Here is a 24,041-nt window from a genome sequence, read left to right on the forward strand (position 1 = left end):
ATCAGTGGAATAGACTTGGGGTTAATGACATCAGCAAGACAGTGTATGATAAACCCAAAGAGCCCAACTTTTGGGACATGAATCCACTATTTGACAAAAACTGCTGGGAAATTTGGAAAACAATATGGAAGAGATTCGGTTTAGATCAACATCTCACACCTACACCAAGATAAATTCAGAATGGGTGAATGACTTGAATATAAAGAGAGAAACTATAAATAAGTTAAGTGAACACAAAATAATATACCTGTCAGATCTCTGGGAAAGGAAAGATTTTAAAACCAAGCAAGACTTGGAGAAAATTACAAAATGTAAATTAAATGGTTTTGATTATATTAAGCTAAAAAGCTTTTGTACAAAGAAAAACAATGTAGTCAAAATCAGAAGGGAAACAACAAATTGGGAAAAAATCTTTATAACAAAAAACTCTGACAGGGGTCTAATTACTCAAATATACAAGGAGTTAAATCAATTGTATAAAAAATCAAGCCATTCCCCAATTGATAAATGGGCAAGAGACATGAATAGGCAATTTTCAGGTAAAGAAATCAAAATTATCAATAAGCACACAAGAAAGTGTTCTAAATCTTTAATAATTAGAGAAATGCAAATCAAAACAACTCTGAGGTATCACCTCACACCTAGCAGATTGGCTAAAATGAAAGAAGGGGAGAGTAATGAATGCTGGAGGGGATGTGGCAAAATTGGGACATTAATGCATTGCTGGTGGAGTTGTGAACTGATCCAACCATTCTGGCTGGCAATTTGGAACTATGCTCAAAGGGCTATAAAAGAATGCCTGCCCTTTGATCCAGCCATACCATTGTTGGGTTTGTACCCCAAAGAGATCATAAATAAACAGACTTGTACGAAAATATTTATTAGCTGTGCTTTTTGTGGTGGTAAAGAACTGGAAAAAGAGGGTATGTCCTTCAATTGGGAATGGCTGAACAAATTGTGGTATATGCTGGTGATGGAAAACTATTGTGCTAAAAGGAATAATAAACTAGAGGAATTCCAGGTGAACTGGAAAGACCTCCAGGAACTGATGCAGAGTGAAAGGAGCAGAGCCAGAAGAACACTGTACACAGAGACTGATATACTATGGTAAAATCGAATGTAATGGACTTCTGTACCAGCAGAAAGCAATGACACAGGACAGCTCTGAGGGATTTATGGTAAAGAACGCTACCCATATTCAGAGGAAGGACTGCAGGAGAGGAAACATATAAGAAAAACAAATGCTTGAATGCATGGGCTGAGGAGGACATGATTGGGGATGTAGACTCGAAATTACCACACCAATGCAACTATCAACAATTTGGAAATAGGTCTTGATCAAGGACACATGTTAAAACCAGTGGAAATGTGGGTCAGCATGGCGGGGGGAGAGCGGGGGTGAAGGGGAAAGTAGGAGCATGAATCGTGTAACCATGTTAAAAATGAATATTAATAAATGTTTAAAAAATTAAAAAAAAAACTACTGCAAGGTCTCTGGTGACCACCTAATAAAGAAATACAGTGGCCTTTTTCCCAGTCTGATCTTTAATCTCTCTGCAGCCTTTGACAAATATTAAATACCTGCTCTTAGCAATTACTTGCTTCCCGTTGGCTTTAGACAGTCTTCTGGACCACACCAACTTCCTAAGTGCTCCTTCTCTGGCTCACCTACTTTTAGATATGGGTGTTTCCCAGAGATCTGTCTTTGTCCTTTTTTCTCTATAGATTCTCCCTTCATAATTAATTCATTTTCAAAGCTTCAGCTACTACCTCTAGGGATATCATTATCAAATCTTTCTCTAGGTCTGTTTTATTTTCTGGGCTCCCAATCTGTATTCTACTGCTCCCTACACAATATCTTTACCTAAATGTTTTACTTCTACCTCAAACTCAACATGTCTAAAATGAAGGTCAACATCTTTCCCTAAAAGCAATGTGCTCCATGTAGCTTCAATTAAATAAGTATTTAGTAGCTTCAATTAAATAAGTATTTATTAAGCTATGTGTCAGGCACTCAGCTAAGTGCTGGGGATAGGAGAGGCAAAAGATAGTTCCTGACCTCAAGAAGCTTAACAATCTAATAGGAGAGGCAACATGCAAATAAATATTATACAAAGCATGCTATATACAGAATAAACAAGAAATAATAAACAGGGCACTGGAATTAAGAGGGGTTGAAGAAGACTTCCTTTAGGAGGTAAGAGTTTAGTTAGGACTTAAAAGAAGCTAGGGAGGTCAGTCATCAAAGTGGATGAGGGAGAACATGCCAGGCATGGGGGATAGCCAGAGAGAATGCCCAGAGCCAAAAACTAGGGTGTTTTGCTCATGAAACAGCCAGAAGGCCAGTATCACTAGATTGAAAAGGACATGTTGGAGAATAAGGTATAAGAAGACAGAAAAAAAGAGGGCCTAGGTTATGAAAGGCTTTGAATGCCAAATAGATCATATTATATAGTCAATCTTTTGGGCAATAGGTGACATGATTAGTTAGACGTGAGCTTTAGGAAAATGGCTTTAGTGGCTGAATGGAAAGTGGAATGAGGAGAGACTTGAAGCAGATAGACTCATCAGCCAATTAATGCAGTAATGGAGAAATGAGGTGATAAGAACCTATTCTTAGAGTGATGGCAGTGTCAGAAGGAGCAAAGGAGATATGTTTGGTAAATGTTACATAGGTGAAACAGTCAGGCCTTGGCAACAGCCAGGATATAAGAGTTGAGAATGAAAAATCTAGGATGATTTCTGGGTTGCAAGTATGAGGGACTGAGAAGATGGTGTTGCCCTCTATAGTAATAGGGAAGGTAGGAGGTAGAGAGGGATGGGGGAAAGATAATGAGCTCTGTTTTGGACATGATGGGTTTCAAATGTCTACTGGACATCCAGCTAGAGATATTTGAAAGGCAGTTAGAGATACAAGATTGGAAGTCAGCAGAGGCTGGAACAGGAAAGATAAATTTTTGAGAATCATTGGCATAGATATGGTCATTAAAACCATGGGAGCTCATGAAATCTCCAAGTGAAGTATTACAGGAGAAGTGGACCCAGAACAGAGGAACATCTACCATCAGAAAGTGTAATCTAGGGAAGGATCCAGTCAGACTGTCAGAGTAGCCGGAGGAAAACCAGAAGAGTGTCTCAAAAACCTAAAGAGAAGAGCGTATCAAGGAGAGTTATCAACAGTGTCAAAGGATGCAGAAAGGTCAAGGAAAATGAGTATTGAGAAAAGGCCACTGGATCTGGAAACTAATAACTCATGGAAAAGTTTCAGTAGAATAACTTTGGAAGCCAGATTGAAAGGGATTAAGTAGAGAGTGTTCAGAAGCAAGAGAGTGAAGACATCTATCATAGATAGCCTTTTTGAAAGGTTTAGCTATAAAGGGCAGAATAGTGCTTTCTGATGCTTGCTCCCTTAAACAAGCCACTGAACCCCGCCTCTCCCCCAACTGTGGACTTTATTTTTCTATATCTGGAAAATGAAGATATTAAAATTAAATGACTTCAACTATCCAGCTTTACATCTCTGATTCTATGTTTCTCCTTGTTTAAAAATTTTAAAATAATAGATTACTATATATACTATACTATTACTAATTAAGTTTAATTTTTTTTTTGCCTGGCATTTAAAGTTTTCCATAATCTAACTACACATACTTTTCTAATTATTTTACATCAGAGCCTTCAACACATTCTTTGCTCCAATCAAACTTTTTGTTTCTCTAATATGCTACACTCTTCATTCTTCAGGACCTTTGCTTAGAGTGTTCTTTACTCCTGAGATGTTCTCCTTCCCAGGCTCTTGTAGCCTATTTAAGTCTTCTCCTTTTACTTAATTTTTTAAATTAATTTATTTATCTAGAATATTTTTCCATGATTTTTCCCTCATCTCTTCCCTTCCCCCTCCTGGAGCTGACAAGCAATTCCACTGAGTTATACATGTATAATTGTTCAAAACCTATTTCTATATTATTCATATTTGCAATAGTGATTTTTTAAGCCAAAATTCCAATCATATCCCCATCAAACCACGTGATTGATCATATGTTTTACTTCTGCGTTTCTGCTCCCACAGTTCTTTCTCTGGATGTGGGTAGTGTTCTTTTCTGTCAGGAGCTATTAAGAGAAATTAGAATCTCAAGTAGATATTTTTATCTGGACCCCCTCAAAAGATCAATACAGACCAGCAGAGCTGTGTATTATCTTTCCTCCCTATTTAAATACGGGACGAGACAGGTGTACGGTATCTAAGATTAAAATCTGAGATTCCTCTTTTGATTCCTTTCATAATTCTCACCTTCCTGCAAAATGCATTATAGTCTTATTGAAAAAGCTTTGGGCTCTCAGCACTCCAGCAGGAGTGGGGCTAACTCTGTTCCCCTTTGTCCGAGAATACAGATGGCTGGTACAGCCAAGGTCGAACCCTTGGCAGGGCATTTTGCCCAGAATTAAAGTAAAATAATGAGGCTCGAAAAATTGTTTAATACTATCAAGGCTGAGAAACTGACGGGGCTTTCGGAGATGTCCCAGGCTCCACTTAAAAATAACACATATAGTTGATAGTTTAGCATAAGTCTTTTTGTCTACGCCTGGAGGCTTCTAAAGTTTTTGTTTTGACTATAGTAAAAATGTTGCTCTCTGTAACTGTGGGAAATTTTCTTGGGTTTTTTGGGGAAGGGGATCTTTAATTTCCTTGTGGCTACTTCAGGATTTCTTGAAGTACTATGAGCTAACAAGCCGTGCTTCCAATCTGTTTCATTCTTTGCATCCGACGACCACCCAGGCCACTCAGATTAGTCTCTGGTTATAGAGCAGGATCTCTATACTTTTCCATAAATCCCTCAGAATTGTCCTGTCTACTAGCATTGCTGCTAGTAGAAAAGTCTATTATATTCAATTGTGCCACAGTGTATCAGCCTCTGTGTACAATGTTTTCCTGGTTCTGCTCCTTTTGCTCTGCATCAATTCCTGGAGGTCTTTCCAGTTCTTACAGAAATCCTCCATCATTCCTTATAGCTATTATGGACGGTATGGTGCTTCTGAATTGGGCCTGTTAGAGATATGGCCCAAGGTCCTCAGATGGTTTAAGGACCTAAGCTGAGTAGGGATGGGAAGCCTAAGTGAACACCAAGGTTGAGACAGTGACCACCAGATCCCACAACTGTTTGTAGCTCAGCCAGAGCACCAGTTCCCACCTACAGTGCCCAAAACTAAGTAATCCATTGAGAAGCTGTGAATTGAATCACAAAGCTTCTCTGGCTGCTTGTCCTGGGGTTAAGTTGATAGATAAATGCTAGGGTTGATTGGATAAATGTTGATGATAAATGAATAATGTGGTTGACTGATTTAGCTAAAGTATTCTCCTTTCCCTTAGATGCAAGAATGTTAAACTGTTCTTTAGGATAAACCCATCCTTCACCTAAATGAGCTTTAAGAACTTTATAATAAACTCAGGGGAAAGCTCCAGGTTGAGGAATGAGGTGTTGGGAATCTATGCTAGACTATAGTCTATAGAGATGGACAATCAATTGATAATCAGGTTGTGTCAGTTGGCTGGAGAGGTTCTTCTCCCTCTCTGGCCCTGGTCAGGCTGGGCACCTTGGCCCTGCCCAGGTTGAGCAAGGTTTGATGATGTTCTTCTTAATAATCAGGTAATTGGTATATATCCCACAGCTCTATCCAGTAGTTGATAATGTGGTAAAGCAGGATACAACAGGTAACTTGAGCAGGTTGATTGGCCTACCCACCTGCCACTCAGGGTCCCTTCCTCAAGAGGGAGAGTGTTTGCTTCAGCTCATGCCTTTTTATAGTGTTGGCAGCAATTGTCTTTTGCCCCTGGCTCATGGCATTTGGGTAAGGTTCCAAATTCCAAACTGTTGGTTGTCACTCAACTTGCTCTCCATTTTCTTACCAGAAAATGATATTACACAGCACAGTAGTAGTCCATCACCATCAGATACCACAACTTGTTCTGCAACTATAAAAAGCTCAGCTATGAATATTTTTGTACAAACATTTTTCCTTATTATCTCTTTAGGGCAGTGATGGGTAAACTGTGGCCTGTGGGACAGATGCAGCCCCCTGAAATGTTCTATCCTGCTGTAGGATATTATTCCTAATCTGACGAATACAATACAATGAAATTTTGAAAGAGTTGCCTTAGAAACAGACTGACAGATGAGCATTTCCTTTCCTTTGGCCCCCTCTTTAAAAAGTTTGCCCATCACTGCTTTAGGGTACAAACCCAACAGTGGTATGGCTGGGTTAAAGGGTAGACATTCTTTTAAAGCCTTTTGGGCATAGTTCCAAATTGCCTTTCAGAATGACTGAATCATTCACAACCCCATCAGCAATGCATTAGTGTCCCAATTTTGCCACACCTCCTCCAACATTTATTATTTCCCTTTGCTGTTGTATTAGCCAATCTGCTAGGTGTGAGATGGTACCTCAGAGTTGTTTTGATTTGTATTTCTCTAATTATAAGAGATTTAGAACACTTTTTAATGTGCTTAGTAATAGTTTTGATTTCTTCATTTGAAAACTGCGTATTCATATCCTTTGACCATCTGTCAAATGAGAAATGGCTTGATTTTTTGTAAATTTGACTTAGTTCTTCATATATTTCGGAAATTAACCTTTGTCAGAGTTTTGTTAGAAAAATATTTTCCCAGTTTCTTGCTTTTCTTTCTAATTTTGGTTGTATTGGGTTTTTTGTACAAAATCTTTTTAATTTAAATATAATCTAAATCATTCATTTTACATTTTGCAATGTTCTCTGTCTCTTGCTTGATCTTAAATTCCTTCCTTTCCTGTAGATCTGACAGGTATACTAGTCTATGTTCACCTAATTTATGATTTCACTTTTTATATTTAAGGAATTTTTTCATTTTGAATTTATCTTGGTATAGGGTGTGAGATGTTGATCTAAGTCTGATTTTTCCCAGACTGTTTTCCAATTTTCTCAGCAGTTTTTGTCAAATAGTGATTTCTTGCCCCAAAAGCTGGGATCTTTGGGTTTATCGAACACTAGTTTGCTGAGGCCATTAACCCCTAGTCTATTCCACTGATCCACCCTTCTGTCTCTTAGAACAATATTGTTCTGATGACTGCTGCTTTATAGTAAAGTTTAAGATCTGATACTGCTAGCCCCTATCCTTCAAATTTTTTTATTAGTTCCCTTGATATTCTTGATTTTTGTTCTTCCAGATGAACTTTGTTATAGTATTTTTGAATTCTAACTCTTGCTGCTGAGTTTTGTTGAAAATACATAGAAATGCTTTTGATTTATGTAGGTTTGTTTTGTAGACTGCAACTTTGCTAAAGTTGTTAATTATTTCCACTAGCTTTTTAGTTGATTTTCTAGGATTCTTTAAGTATACCATCATATCATCTGCAAAGAGTTACAATTTAGTTTCCTCATTGCCTACTTTAATCCCTTCAATTTCTTTTTCTTCTCGAAATCCTACTGCTAACATTTCTAGTACAATATTAAGTAATAGAAGTGATAATGGGCATCCTGGCTTCACTCTTATTCTTATTAGGAAGGTTTTGAACTTGTCCCCATTGCAGATGATGCTTGCTGATGGTTTTAAATATATACTGTTTATTATTTTGAGGAAGGGCCCAGCTATTCTCATACTTTCTAGTGTTTTCAACAGGAATGGGTGTTGTATTTTTATCAAAAGTTTTTTCTGCATCTACTGAGATAATTATGTGATTTCTTTTGGTTTGGTTATTGACATGGTCAATTATGTGGATGGTTTAGCTAATATTAAACCATCCTTGTATTCTTGGTATAAATCACACCTGGTTCACAATGAATAATCCTTGTGATAACTTGCTATAGTCTTTTTTTTTTAATTAATTATTTTTTTAAAACCCTTACCTTCCATCTTAGAATCAATACTGTGTATTGGCTCCAAGGCAGAAGAATGGTAAGGGTAGGCAATGGGGGTCAAGTGACTTGCCCAGGGTCACATAGCTGGGAAGTGTCTGAGGTCAGATTTGAACCTAGGACCTACCGTCTCTAGGCCTGGCTCTCAATCCACTGAGCTATCCAGCTGCCCCCTATAGTCTTTTTGCTAGTATTTTAAGATTTTTACATCTATGTTCATTAAGATTTGTCTGTAGTTTTCTTTCTCTGTGTTTGATGTGCCTGGCTTAGGAATCAGTACCATTTGTGTCATAAAAAGAATTTGGTAAGATTCCTTCTTTGCTCATTTTGTAAAAAAGTTTGTATAGTATTGGGATTAGTTGTTCTTCAAATGTTTGCTAGAATTCACTTGTGAATCCATCTGGTTCTGGGGATTTTTTTCTTAGTATGAAGAGAGAATTGAACTCTCTTTGTTTATTTTTAATGTAATCAACCAGCAACCTTTAATTTAATCAATCAAGAATTTGAAAAGTTCCTACTTAGCACTTGGTAGGTCACTAGATAAGAGAGTTCACAAGTCACTTACTTGAAACACAAGCACAAGCACTGCCCTGCCTTGGGTAGTGCTAGGCAAATTGGGAGGTTGAGATTGGTTCCCATGAAGTGGGAGAGAGACAGGAAGTGATGTGAAAAAAGGACTATAAAAGGCGAGACCAAGAAGATTGGTTCATTCCTTCCTTCCTTGGCTCTTCAGCAATGACTCTCTCGGTTGGTGCTTCAGTGGAACACTCTCTTCAGCATGAGCTCAGGTGAGATTCTTGGAGGTCTTAGCCTCATGTGCACTAAAGATTCTTGGACTTTTTAGCATCTCCTGGCTCTTTGGATTTCAGCTTCCTAATTAGGACTTTGGATTCTGATGAGATTTGCTTTTGGATTCACATTCACGGTCTGGAGGCATTAGGATTAGAATTTAGGTTATTTGTAGCTAGGTAATTTTTTCTACCTCTTTCATATATTTCCCACTTTAATATCTCTACCTTGTTGTAAATAAAAGCTGCTTACAGTCATTTTGACTGGAGAAGTTAATTATTTTTATAAATGGTGACCACAATTCAATTCTTTTAATTTTTATATTTAGTCTAACCAATTCTAAATCTTACATTAGGGAGTTCCTAGATGGCTTGTTCAATTTCTTATTCTGATATGGATTATTTAAGTATTCTATTTCCACTTCTGTTAATCTAGGCAATTTATATTTTTGTAAATATTCACCCATTTCACCTAACATTTTCATATAATTCTTAATAATTACCTTAATTTCCTTTTCTCTGTAGGGCAAGAGACAATTCTGTATCCCAATGGATCTGACTGTTTTTCCCTCTCTGAACCAATTCCAAAGGGAGTAAGGTTTACTCTGTCACCAACCTCTTCCTCCCTTCCACTGGTCTTCTCCCCTGTCCACCACCCCCCTGCTTCTTTATGTGATATTTTACCCCTTTTCCTCTTTCTCTTAGTATTATCCTCTTTTTTCACCCCTTGTTTTTCATATTTTTTGACATATCATCCTAAATAGCTTACCACTGCACCCTCTATGTATACTTCTTAACATCTTTTAAGAGTTATAGATATCTTTCCATATAGGAATACATGCCATTTGACCTTATTGAAACCCTTAAGTTTTTTCTTTTTCTTATTTACCTTTTTATGTTTCTCTTGAATTCTGTATTTGGGCATCAAATTTTCTGTTTAGGGCTGGTCTTATTTTAGGAATGCTTGTAAATCTTCTATTTTATTAAATGACCATACTTTCCCCTGAAAGAATATAGTTAGTTTTGCTGGGTAGTTGATTCTTGGTTGTAGAACCAGTTCCCTTGCTTTCCAGACTATCATATTCCTTGTCTTCCTTCATATTCCTTCAGTGTGAATGCTGCCAGATCCAGTGTAATCCTAATTGGGACTCTATGATATCTGAATTGTTTCTTTCTAGCAGCTTATAGTATCTTCTCCTTGGCTTGGGAGTTCTTGAGCTTGGCTATGACATTCTCGGAGTTGTCAATGAGGATTTAATGCCGGAGGTTTTGTGTGAATTCTTTCAAATTCTATTTTTACCCTCATTTTAAAGAATTTCAGGATAGTTTTCTTGGAATTTCCTGTAGTAATATGTGTAGGCCTTTTTTTGGTCATGATTTTCAGGTAGTCCAATAATTCTTAAATTGTCTCTCCTGAATCTATTTTCCAGGTCATTTGTTTTCTCAGTGAGGTGTCTCATATTATCTTCAATTTTTTCATCCTTTTGATTTTACTTTAATATGTCTTGGTGTCTTGTGAACTCATTAGTTTCTAATTGCCCAATTCTAATTTTTAAAGACTGAATTTCTTCCACGACCTTTTGATTCTCCTTTTCCTTTGGGTCCATTCTTCCTTTCAAGTCATTCTTCTCTTCTTCCAATTTTTTTTGTGTCATTTTCCAGCCTACGCCTCTGATTCCAGATGATCTATTTTGCTTTTTAATATACTATTTTCCTTTTGATGTTTTTCTTCAACCTGTCTTATTTGATTTTTAAATTCCTTTTTGAGCTCCTTCGTAGCCTGCATCCTATTCCCTAGTTTTTTTGAGGCTTTGCTTTCCTGGACCTCATGCTTGTCCATTGGTTTTATTCTTTGGTCCATACCCCCACAGAGGCTTTCTATTGTAGTTTTTTTTTTCCTCTTGTTTACTCATTTTATTTACTTTTCCCCCTGCCCTATGTACTATATAGACCTGCTGATCTGTTGATTTACTGAAGCAGAGTGTTTGAGCTGTTATGTCCTAAGGCTGAATCTTCTCTCTTCTCAATTCTCTGCTGGTATACTGGATTCATCAGGTTGAGCTAACCTGCTAAATTGGCCTGCCTGGGGCAAATTTTTCACTGGAGCCAACAGGCTGAGGGTGTCCAGCTTCCTGCAAATCACAACTAAAATTCCATGTTCTACAGGAAATCTTTACCAACTTCTCTGAATTCTAATGCCTTACCTCCTTTATTTCTTATATTCTCTGTATACAGTAAGGCCTTCTCCTCCAGTTTCACTTTCTAGGTTTCAGTTATCTACTCTCAATCTGCCTTAAGTATAGCTATGGCAATGGCCTGCCTACCCACCCTTCTGCTTCTACTTTTACTTTTTTTAATTGGAGAGGGGGTGCTTCAGAGGACCAAGCTGAGGAGCAGGAGTAGGGAGAGAGGAGCACATATATACGAGGGTCAGCAAGTGTTCATTTATATCTGATTTTAATCATCTGTAGTAGGTATTGGAATGCATTCCCCTAAGATACTAGGATAGCCTACTTCATAGCTTGTCCATACATACACATAGATTAAACTGTGAGCTTGAGGGCAAAGACTGTCTTTTTGTGTCCCAGTGCTTAACATAGTGCCAGGCACATAGTAGGTGCCTCACACACAGTAAATGTTTAATAAATGTTTATTTCTTTTCCTTTAAAAAAAAAAAAAAGGCCAGGAATTAGAAATCATGGAACTGCTATTCCTGGGATTACTAAATCCTGAAGGAAAAAAATCCATTTGATCAGCAATTAACAAGTCTGGTAATATAGTATAAAGTTAAGAGTTTTAGACTTGGACCCAGGAGGCCTAACCTCTAAACCCTTGTTCTTGTACTCACTAGCTCTGTGGTTTAGAATAAGTCATATAATCTTTTTCTGTGCCTCAGTTTCTTCTCTGTGGAATGGAGATTATTAATATTTGTACTAATGATTATGGAGAAAGCATTTACTACCACTAATACTACAAATAATTAATTATTATAATGGTAAGGAATAGTCAAGAAAAGCCACAGCTTTTTACAGACAGTATATGTAAGTGGCCAACTGACCAGCTATAAGGAAAGTTATTATTTTGCTCTTTGGTCAGAAATATAAAATCAAAGCCGCACTGTTGTCCAAAGTTGAGAAATAAGGGAATTAAAGAAGAGAAATGTTTCAGGCAAAATTGGTGGCAAAATGAAGATCACAGCAGATGTTCTGAACAAAAGTAGTAAGAAAGGGTAGTCCAGAATACTGTTTACTATGGAAAGAACACACCAAGAAAAGCTGGAAATGAGAATAGCTCTGCAATGGATTTTCTGTTTTGTTTTGGAAGAACTGAGCTGGAAAAGACTATTCACTCAGCCACTGGCATACTAAATATGAGATCTTTAGTAGGCAGACATTTCATGAAGGAAATGAATGATACGAATTTTGACATTCTCATTATAAATCAAACTGGGACACAAAAGGAAGTTGCAACTAAATAGAATAATTCTCTGGCTCTTGAATAAAAAAATAAAGGCCTTGGCCAAGTTGGTTTTATTGTGCGTCCACAGACAATAAAAAACACCATTTCATAAGACATTAAATCATCTCTTATTTCAATTATCATAAGTATCTGCAAAAAAGACCTCCATGAAAAATGCAGTTTATGCGATAACTATGTTGCAGGGATAGAGCACCAGGCCTGGAGTCAGAAGAACTTGGGTTCAAATCTGGCCTCAGACATTTCTTACTTGTGTGACTCTGGGAAAATTACATAATCCCATTTGCCTAGGTCTTGCCCTTCCATTTTGGAGTTGTTGCTAAGGCAGAAAATAAGGGTTCAAAAAAAGAAGGATGCCAAAGATTTATAGATTAGAGGTCTCCTGCCTATATACACCATGAAGACTATCTTCATAAAGAATTTAAGCACTATATGTGGTAAGCAGAAAAAAAATATCATTTAAAAATTGAAATTGATTATATTCTAATTAACAAGAAATAATTGGTTACTAATATAGATAATTTCTGAATCATCTGTCTATATAGTTATATCATCAACGTTAGAAGAGATCAAAATAAATGCCAAACTAGAAGGAAGAAAAATCAAACATGCTATGCAGTTGAGGCATCTCCAACTTCTCTTACTATTGAAGTTGAGAAATGGATAAAAGGAAGTATACTATCACCTTTTCTTAAGAAATTTAACTACTGAATACACATTATCACAACATGGAGACTAGCAGAGCCTAGAAACCACCTCAGCTAGCAAACGCTTAATCTCCTTACAAAGTAAAGAGCCTTGGCAGCTAAGGGCATCCTGGGTTTAAAAGATAAAAGTCATTTGCAAAATCTTACTGAGGTAGTGGAAGAAAACAGCAATGAGGAATCATTTCTTAAGATATCTGAGAGGGATGAAATCAAAATGGGGGGAGGGAAAAGAGCTCAGACATTTAAAGGCAATTTAAACACTACTAATCCAGAAGCCTACTCCCCATCTACACAAAATTTTCATGAGCTTAATTTTTATGTGCAAAATGGCATCTTGGAAGAGAAAAGGCAGGCTTCTACAAATTGTATATATATGCAATAGCATACTACAACTTTATAATCCCAAAACTGATTTTAAAACTGTATGTATAGAGAATACAAGAAACTACTATGATTATTATTGTTTGCTTATAAAATGCATTTGACCGACAGATCTCCCAGATGCAACTTGTACATTCACTGCATCAAGACCTAGAACCTTTGTAAATCTTCTAAATTAGTTATAATCTTTCAAGAATCCCTAAACCATTCATTCAAGAAGAAGGACAGGAAGGATAGAGAATAAGCAGTGCCAAGCACTGTGCTTATAAGCACTTTACAAATATCATTTCATTTGAACCTTACAGGGATCCTGTGAGAAAGAGCTCTTATCATCCCCAATTGACATTTGAAGAAACTGATGCAGACAGGTTAAATGACTTGCCTAGGGTCATACAGCTACTATGTATCTAAGGCTGAATTTGAACTCAAGTTTTTCTGATTCCAGGCTCAGCATTCTCTCCACTGTGCTTCCTAGCTACCTCAAGAAAATCTAAGAAAACTTTTCAAGGAAAACTAAGAATAACTATTGTCTAGACTATAACATGAAGTAAATATGGAAAACCTTTAGAGATATATCAGTCCATACATTTTGGACAGACACTGCAAATGGACAGTAAGCTGGGTCCAGAATTGAATAGACTAAAGCAGGCTAAATTGCCTTAGGAAATTTTTGTGCCTGAAACAAAAACCCACCTTTTTCACAACAGTGTCCTTCCAGTGATGATGTGTGTTTATGAGTCATAAAACACCACAAAGAAGTGTTTTGAGGATGGTCTAAAAATCAATAATCTAAAGAGTCAGTAAGCATTTATTAAGCACTTACTATGTGCCAACACTATGGTAAGCTCTGGGGGATACAAAGAAAGGTAAAAGATAGTTCCTGCTTCCTGGAGATGACAAGCAAATAATTATGTAGATAATAAGTCATACATAGGATAAACAGGAAGTAATCACCAGAGGGACGGCTCTGAGAATTAAAAATTAGGAAGGGCTGCCTGTAGAGCAGGGGTTGGCAACCTTTTTGGCCAAAAATATCCCATGCCTAGGACCAGCCAGTGAAAATGCCCAGAGCTGAGAGATAGAGTGAGAGTGTCTTGTTCCAGGCACACCCTCAATATAGTAAGAGAGAAATTTGGAAAGGGGCGAAGTTGGGGGTGGGCAGAGGGAACAAGTTCCTGTTTGGACGGGTTGATTTTAAGACATCAACAGGCCAACCAGTCTGATATATGTAATGGGCAGTTGAAGACACAAGGATTAGCATAAGTAGAAAACAATACAAATGAGGAATTACACAGAAGTGGCATAAAAGATGTCACAGAAACATGACTGGAAATAAAAAAAGTGCCATATTGCAAGAGTAGGGGTAAACAATAGTATCCCATTGCTAATCACACAGGAGAAAAAACTGGAATTATGGAAGATTTGGACAAGAGTAGCATAGTACAGGCAGGCAAGGGTAGATTTTTTCTGGCTTATACATTTCACAAAAGCATTTCTATATTATTCATTAATATATTCATATAATCTTATAAAACCAAAACCCCATATATTATCATATACCCAAATAAATCACATGCCTAAATAAACAAGTGATGAATCCTATGTTTTCATCTGCATTTCTGAGAGTAGCTATATTGATGAGAGCACAAATCCATTCAAGTACCGATGGGGTAGAAGGAAAAAGGGAGATTAAGTTTAGGGACAAATATTGGCATATATTTTTATATAGCCTATAAAAACACAGCAACTAGAACAGCTCTGCAGGCTGGAGAACATTCATAAGAAACAAGGTAAATCATTATCATTGTAAGACATGGTATTTAAGGTAGATCTGCCTTGAAAGTGGGTGTTTCAAGGAATGTCATAGACCACAGGGCCTTTCACTGTAATATGGGGGCAACCAACCAGGCAATTCTCTGGCTTTTATAATTAACTCATTTCTCAATATAGTCTATCCCCTAACAGATCTGCAATACTAATGAAATATTTATTGTAGCGCATGCTAAATTCTGCCCTAGCAGGTACTAACAATCAAGCATTATTGTATTTAAGCATATGACTGAGGGTGTTGACTGTATTCTTGGAAGTACTAATTTTGTGGGTTCCTCTAAAATAAAGGCTTTGTTGACTGGAAATTTTACTCTTTCTAAAGCTTTAAAAGTGGTCTCCTATATAAACTTCTTGTTCAAAATAAAAGCTAAAGCATGAATAGAACTTTTAACTGGTTCCATCCTATTTTGATGCCTAGAATGAAAGTTTTTAAGATTTATAAATGTACCTTAGTCTAACAAAAAATGTGTTAGATAATTATAGAACCCACCCTGATGAAGCAATATACATGTCTATTTATCTTTATCATCTTCTGATTTCCATTATCTCATTGATTTACCATTTAGACCTAGGACATTACTTAGAACATTAATATTATAACAGATTTCATTACAGTTTAGCTAATTATATAGGCTTTAAGGTAAAGGACCTATAATTCTAAAGATTAAACCTAAAATTTTAAATATTGCTTTTATCTGGAATTCTATAATAATTCATACATGAAGAAGGGTTATGGGAGGAACTAAGTACCTCAGCGGATAGAGCCAGCTCTGGAGATGGGAGGTCCCAGGTTCAAAACTGACCTCAGACACTTCCTAGCTGTATGACCCTGGGCAATTTACTTAACCCCAAAATGCCTAGCCCTTACTGCTCTTCTTCCTTAGAACTTTTATAAGATAAAAGGTAAGGGTTTTTTTTGTTGTTGTTGTTGTTTTGCTTTAAAGAAGGATAGTAGAAAGGTGTGGCCTACTGATGCTTAAGTTTTATAGCAGGCCTTTCCCCAAAACACAAATTCACACTCAAAGCCAAAAGAAGGCTGGAAACAAAGTCATGTGTTCAAGTCATAGGTCTTCTGCTTACTAACCTTGGGAAAATCTCTTCCCTTCTCTTGGGCATTAGTTTTCTCATCTTGTAAGGTGAGGAGTTTCTTCCATTAATAACATCCTGTAATTCTCTGACTTAGTACAAGTAAAATAGAGAAGTTGGTTGAAGCTGACAAGAAAGTTAACGATGCAGAAATAATGGATCTTTTGGATATTGCTGACAAGTCAAAAAACACTTATACTGACAGTGAAGATTATCTAAAAGAGAGCTCATTCAATCTTTTAATTCAGTCATTTCACAGAAAGGCAGCAATGACCAGCAATGTAAACTATAAGGAATTTTTGTTCAAGTTTAAAGCAGGCAATGTTAGCATCCATTTGACGTTCATCTGTCACCATAGCACTGTAACTGTCATAATAATGATTCGGAGTCTTCGCAAAAAGATTGAATTTTATTCAATAAAATAAGGTAGGAAATGTGCAATAATACATTTTAGAAATCCATCAAAAATAATTTAAAACCTTTAGCCCTTGGAGATTTAACTAAGCTTAATTGGTTAGAAAATCAACTCTTCTAGAATAACCAAAAACCTTTCATGCAAGATAAATGAGTCATTACCGCCTTGCACTTCCAAATGTTTTCTTTAGGATCCTAGATCTAGAAATCTAATCTAAACCCACCCTCATTCAGATAAGTGAATTTGCCCAAGGTCATTCAAGCTGTAAGCATCAGGGGGTAGGACTTGAACAAAGGTCCTCAGGCTCCAGGGTAGGTGTGCTTTCCACTACAGCATACTAGCATGGAACACTAGACCAGGAGTTAGAACCTTGGTTTTGCACTTAGCTTTCCTATTAAAAAGTCACAGATGTCTCATACTAAGTTCTTAATAAAATGCTGATTTACTGATAGATTTGTGGAATACAGCTTCAGGGATGGCTGATCCATTTTGACTTTAAACTTATATGAAGAAAAAAATTTCATCAACATCATTGTTTCGACTTAGTTTGCTTCCTCAGGGATCATCACCACAAAGAAGCACATTTTTGGAAACAGGATTTGACATTTTAAATTAGTATTTCAGAGTTTCCAAGTTTTACTGCTCTTGGGGGTAGGTCCCAGGTCAATTCCCCACCACACAGGCTCCTTCCTTACGCCATTTTGTTTGTCAAACTTAACTATATTCGTGGTCCTCAGAAACTACAGTGTCTAGTCACCCAAGTGTAGCACACTTATACTTTAATTTTGTTATAATTCTACATGATATCGGGCAGTTCCACTTGGGACCCCATTCAAGGGCAAAGAAAGACGACAGAAGAGTTCCCTAGAAAGCAGGATACTAATCTGGAAATGAGGTCTTATTTTTACCCTCTAGGTCTACACTGCCTCATCTAGAAAATGAGGATCCCTTCACTAGATTCTAGTGCTACCATGAATCCTAAAGATAACATGTTTACAAACTTTTAGTTAAAATTTGTTTTTTTTTAAACATTTAAAACAGTGTTTGAAATTGTATGTTTTCTTTTATTTTTTAAAGACCAGTTAGTGGTATTTAAATCGTACAAATTATTCTGATGTTTGTCCATCGCTCGGGGATTTCTCAGAGCCCCAGATTTTTACAAACATTTGTAAAAATAATATAGGATGAAAATAAACAACAGATTTGCAAAAGGCGGGCTTTAAATAGGTGTCCTTCCTGTATTTGTTTTGGTAGTCACTAAGATAAATACAATTTAATATCATAGGACCTGGGTTCAAATTTTCATCTAATGCAAACGGCTTGGGGAAGTCACATCATCTTTCTGGAAACTTCAGTTTCTTTATCTGTAAAGTAAGGGGGCTGGATTGGAAGGCTTGAATCTATGATCCAATCTCTATGTAACTTTAGTACTGCTGTTATCAGATGTTTTCTGGGGCTTTCAAGCAGCGAGTTAAATATGGGTTTGGGGGCTTTCCTGTGCATCTCCTACCAGCTAGTGGTGGTGTGCTAGTATTATTTTTCCTCCCTACAGCGCCCAGAGAACGAGCCGTAGCTTAGCCCGGCCGTCCGAGCTCTCTAACGCTATCGAGCCGGGCTCCGTCGGACGCCGCCCCATTGGTCAATCACCGCTGTCATTCAGCAGTGCAGCCAGTGCGGAGCAGATGCTCGTCGACCTTTCCGAAGCTGGGGACGCCCGACGGTTCCAGACCCGCCCGGCACCCTCCACTGCACATCTCTAAGAAGGGCGGCGACAACAGCAGCCCCTAGCTCCTAGGCTTCTCAACTCTTCCCGCCTCTTCCCATCCCCGCCTCCAGTGGTGGCAAGCCGGGACTGGGCGCGACGGGGCGGGGCAGAACCAGACGGGCGCGGCGGCAGCTGTCAGGGCGGACTGACTGGCGGGCGTGCAGACTGGTGGGCGCGTAACGGGGCTCCCGCAGATACTGGGGAGAAGGGGGAGCCAGCTATTGTCCGCAAAGCTGACCGCAGCTCCCCACCCCGCCTACGAATAAGCGAAGCTGCGCCCCCAGCCCCGCTGAAAGGGGAGGGGCACCCTGGGGGGCTGCGGGAGCCGCTCCGTCCCTGCGTCCGTCTCAGACCTAGCTTCTCCGCCTCCTTCTCACCAACACATCTCCCTGGTCTCCAGCTTCCCCTCCTGGCTCTGTGGCCATTTCCATCCCCTTCGAATAGCCGGCACTGCTCCCAGGGCTGCAAATGGCGCCCGCCAGCCCAGCTCTGTGCCCGGCTACTTACTTGCCCAGCCTCCCGGCCGCAGGAGCGTCAAGGGGCAGGGGCTTTCCCCGGTTCTGCAGCGCGGGCTGGGAGCTGAGCAGGGATGCTACTGCCATGCTCCCAGAGCTGTCCCAAGCCGTGGTCCTTCTGCCGCCTCTTTGGTGGCCGCCCCCGCCGCTGCCTCCCTCTTCTGCAATCAGTCGCAACTGGGCCAGTGCAGGATGAAAAGCCCGACGCCCCACCCGCCCTGTGCCCGCTCCCTGCGCCGCCACTTACCGGGTACCGCCGGCTATGGACTGGAGGGAGTCCCGGCGGCAGAGTAAGGGAATTGTCCCCTTGGAATCCCGTTTCCTGCCGCCCTTAAACTAATAGCCCCCACGTGAGAGAAACAAAAGGTATTTGCTGACGTGGGCGTTGGACAGAAACGCCCGAGGGCCGGGGACACAATTAAAGGGGCAATGCACTGATTCCAGGCACCAACCAGTAGCTTTGCCCACTCTTCTACCCCTCCCTACACCCTCTTGCACCCTCCGCAGAAGCTGGGGGGCCCCGAATTGGGAGCAGTTGCCTGCAGAAGCATTGTTTAATGAAGACTTTAATTTAAAATGCCCCAGTGCTCTGCATGAGGCGCCTCCGGAGGGCAGAAGGGGCTGGGTTTCTTGGATATGGGGAGTTGGATTTAGAAAAGAGGGAGGGACTTAAGCATACAGAAGATTACTGTGTACATACATTTGACATTACTATACTTAAGTTTATCTAAATCAAATGCAAATGGTTTCCAGAGTACAATTTTTTTCCCCTTTATTGGAGCAAGCCCTTAGTTTTGGGTAACCCTTTCCTAAACCTAGATGAAACAAATTTGAAAACTGTAAGCAGGATGGACTGAAATACAAGAATGTAGTTACTAAAAGAAATCATAGAAAAGGTAAAAAAAAATTTTGAAAGAAATAAGAATATACATTTTTGCATTTTTTAAAAATAGGGTAGTTGTATAGTCTGATTAGATGGTCCAAGGTCTTTCTTTACTAACTCCCAAGATTCTTTGATCTCTTCCTTATTTATATGTATGTTAGAAGAGGGAACATCTGAATATGACTTAGCTAAAATGACAATTACTGAATTACTAATTTGTTGCAGAAACAAAACTTCAGTAGAACTCTGATTCCATAAGTGTCTCATGCAGTCCCACCTCTGTAGATGTCGACAACTCCTCCATTCTTCTTAGCTGTGTCTTTCCAGAAGTCCTCCATAAAAGATCTACCCAAAGCCATGGAGACCTTCCTTAGGTTCTTTTAACATCATAGAGGAAGCAACTAGATATTTAGCCTAACCATTATCTCTTCTTCCTAGAGAGAGATAAAGATTAACCAAAATAGTCAGAACAACGGAGTGGTCAATCTTAACCATACTTAGTTTGCCTGGTCCTTGGCAGTAGATTGGCTTTTACAGAGACTATCCTTTAAATCTTTCTGATTTGGGAGAACCTTCTATAGTTTATGCTCTATTAGTATAACTTTCAAAAAGAGTCTTTTTTTTTAATTGGTGAGAATATGGAAGTACATTGACATTTCTCTTTGGATTGTATTGACTGAATTACACTAAGGGGTACATTGCCATTTATCTTAATTTTCTCAAAAGTTATGTATGTGAAAAGTTTATTGAAATCCATTAGAAAAAGATTGTAGATTTAGAGTTAGAAGGGATTAAAGGATATCTACTCCAACCCCTCCCTAGTTGTTTGCATGTTATCTCTCCCATGGGACCCCAAACTCTTTGAGACTAGAGACTACTGTCCCTTGTGCTGTATCTTCAACATTTAGCACAGTGCCTGACAAATAACAAGCAACTTAATAAATCATGTATCAGTCTCTCACTTTAACAAGTATTAAGTGCCCATTATATGCAATGCGCTGGTCATCTACAAAACTGATAAAAAAAGATCTAGACCTTGCCCTCATGTAATTTATGATATAAGGTAGGGGTGGTTTATAAACATAGTAATTATGTTTACATGATGCAAATTTAGAATATGGACAATGTAGAACCCCTATATAGCCCTTCTACTAGCATCACGCCAACTCAGTACTGTTCTTTGTGCTCCTTTTTCTAGCCTAGCAGAAAGAGTAATGGAAGCTGTACCTCTCTGGTCCTTTCTAGCCATTAACAGATTCCACCCCCACCCCCATAATATGAATTTTTATAGTTCATTTGCTACCCTCTACTACCCCTGTGGCTATCAGTCTGCTATCACTTGGTTTCTCTCCCTATTCCAATATTAACCAGTCACCAGCCTCTTTGGGAAGAAAGTCTCTCCAAATCTCTGTATCCTCTCACCTCCATCCTTCTTTATTCTCCCCTTCTATTGTTCTATTCTAACCCTGCCACCCTTCCATTGTGTCCTCTGGAATTCCCATTCCATAGTGAACCAACTTCTCTTTGTTCTAGATATCTTTCTCTCACATTTCTTCCATTTACTAGCCTTCATTGATACCTGGCTACCCACAGCCACAACCACAATGACATTACATCCCTGACTATCCTCTCTAGCATGGCTGAACTTTATTAACACCCCTCAAACCTTAAAAGAGTGATATGAGTACTCTTTGCTACACACTGCCACTTTCAGACTCTCCCTTTACTTCCATCACTTAGAAATCTCTTTTCCTTTAAAGTTCATTCAATTAAAATTTTCTCTTCAATTCAGAGCATGCTGGTTATGATCTACCAGCTCTCCTGTTCCTAAAGCTATTCTTGGTCCTTATTAAGACCTTCAGTCTTTCTACTTGGTACTTTCTGAGAACGTCTGTTCTGAATTTCCTTTTACATTTTCTAGTCTATACTTTAGAGTTAGTCAATTCTACTTTTTACTTTCCTATACAGTAAATTTTTGGTCCCCTATCCACATGCTATTTATTTAGTCCTGGATTATACCCATCATCCCCCTCCTCTGCTCTTATTCATATAATTCTGAATTGAGTTGCTGAAGTTAAACAGTTATGCACACTAGGCACATTACAAATTCATGTTATTCTATTTCAACTAAGCTTTCAGTGCAGAAAAACAAACCTTTTATTCTTCCCATTTTGCTATCTTACTCCCTAGGCAAGACATTCCAAACCTTTTCTCTTTTAAAACCCTCTCTACTTTACCCTCACCTCTCTCAATTGAAGACCTTGCCTCTTCCCTCTCCATATGCCCCAATAGAGAGAACTTCATTCATTCCCTCTTCCCTTTCCGTAATCTTCAAGCTTTCCCTATCTATTAGATCATTCTCTACTGCCTTCTAACAAGCCTAAATTTTCCCTGGCCTTAAAAAGTCTTTATTAGATCCTGCCATCCCCTTGAGTTATTACCATATATCTCTCCTTTCTTTCTCAACCAAATTCCTGGAAAAAGCTGTCCATACTTGTTGCTTCCACTTCCTACTCTCTCATTTCTCAGCCCTTTGTAACTGGCTTCTGATCTCATCATTCAACTAAAACTGGTCTCCAGAGTTAGCATCAAAAACTCTTGTCAAATCAGATGAACTCTTCCCAGGCCTCGTTTTCAGTTTATCTGGTACAATAATACTAATGACCACCTTCCCTTCCTAAATCTCTCCTCTGGATTTTTGAGACTCCACTCTCTTGCTTCTAGTGAATGTTCCCTAAACCTCGGTTCTAGGCCGTCTTCTCTCTACTTTTATCTATTGATGTTATGAGCTCCCAGGGGCTTAATTATCAACCCTCTGCAGATGACTCAGATCTACGCAGCCAACTTGGGTCTCATTCTTTTCTTTGGCTTTCAACCTCACATCATCAATTACCAACTGGATATTTAAAACCAGACATCTCAGAGATATCTTTAAACCCACCACATACAAAACAAAACTCATTAGTTTTCCCCTCAGGTTTACCCCTCTTTGAAAGTCTTGTTTGTTTCTGATGAAGTCACCACCAATCTTCTAGTCTCCCGTGTTCATAACTTTGGCATTATCTTCAACTCATTCTCCTGGACCCCATATATCCAATGAGTAGGATAATCTGGCTGTTTCTACTTCCACGTGTCTTATATCTGACCCCTTCTCTTTACTTACAGAGTCATCACCTTTCACCTACCTTAGACAAAGACTTTCTAATGGGTCTCCTTGCCTCAAGCTTCTCTCGACTTGAATCCATCTTTCTCACAGCTGCATAGCCAGTTATTTTCCTTAAGCACAGATCTGACATCACTCCTCTAACTCAGTACTTTACTGTGACTCCCTATTAACTCCCAGATAAAATATAGACTCTTATGTTTACCTTTTAAAGCTTTTCGAATTTGATCCCAATGTAATCTTTCTAGCCTCAGTATACATTACTTGGCTGCAAGGGCCAAGTCAGGAGCAGAGTGGGATGGGGTAGGTAGGGGAGAGCCTATTATTCCAAGGGCTCTTGGACTTGGACTTCTAAGTTGTCTCCAACAGGGTTTGAGGTGGTTTGGCCACTTTTTCAGGGTGCCTTGCTACTTCAGCCAGGCTAGCTTGTCTGTCCCCTAGATAAACTAAGACAAGCCTACATAAGCAAGAAAAAGAAACAATTGAACCCAGTGTTTGATAAACTACCGGGGCTTGAAAAATTAGAGAAGCAGTTTGGCAGTGTTGAAAGTGGATTTGGGGGAGAACTGACTCCATTTTGTACTATATTTGTTGTTACTATATTTCTTTCCCTTGCAACATGCCCTCCTTTCCCTCTGTTACAAAAGAAAGCTCAGAGACAGCTAGAGAGCACAATGGATAGAGCACCAGGCCAGGAGTCAGGAGGACCTGGTTTCAAATGTGGCCTCAGACACTTCTTAGCTGTGTGACCCTGGGCAAATCACTTTATCTCCTTTGCCTGGCCCTTATAGCTCTCAGTCTTAGAACTGACAACTGAAGGTAAGGGTTTTAATTTAAAAAACTAGAAAGCTCTTAGGACTTTGAATAGCTCCAAAAACTAGTCACCTTCTCTTTATCCTACTAATAAAGTAGTAGTAGGAATTTAACAAATGCTAATTTACTGATAAAGAAGATATAATTTTCTTTGGTAATGAGTAAATAGCTATGCTAAAGGACACTTTCTTTCCTTTGTAACAAATTAACCATCCTAACAAGTGTCTTTTCCAGACTACCCACCAAATCTGATCTGAATTCAAAATTGCTTTGTAATGCAGAAGTATCTTCTATTATTCTCTCTGGGTCACTTCACTCTGGAGAGAGAAA

At 38.7% G+C, this 24,041-nt stretch overlaps 1 protein-coding gene across 1 annotated transcript in view; it reads right to left on the reverse strand.

Annotated features, from left to right (window-relative positions):
• ZBTB8A (zinc finger and BTB domain containing 8A) overlaps positions 1-19,174 on the reverse strand; it is a 47,895-nt gene extending 28,721 nt beyond the window's left edge. The window contains exon 1 of the mRNA XM_044671438.1: positions 19,100-19,174. The gene's annotated coding sequence lies outside the window, so the exon portion shown is untranslated. The remainder of the gene's footprint in view (positions 1-19,099) is intronic.
• Between the last annotated feature and the right edge of the window lie 4,867 nt (positions 19,175-24,041).

The sequence above is a fragment of the Gracilinanus agilis genome, chromosome 3 (assembly GCF_016433145.1).
Source record: "Gracilinanus agilis isolate LMUSP501 chromosome 3, AgileGrace, whole genome shotgun sequence".
Lineage (NCBI taxonomy): Eukaryota > Metazoa > Chordata > Mammalia > Didelphimorphia > Didelphidae > Gracilinanus > Gracilinanus agilis.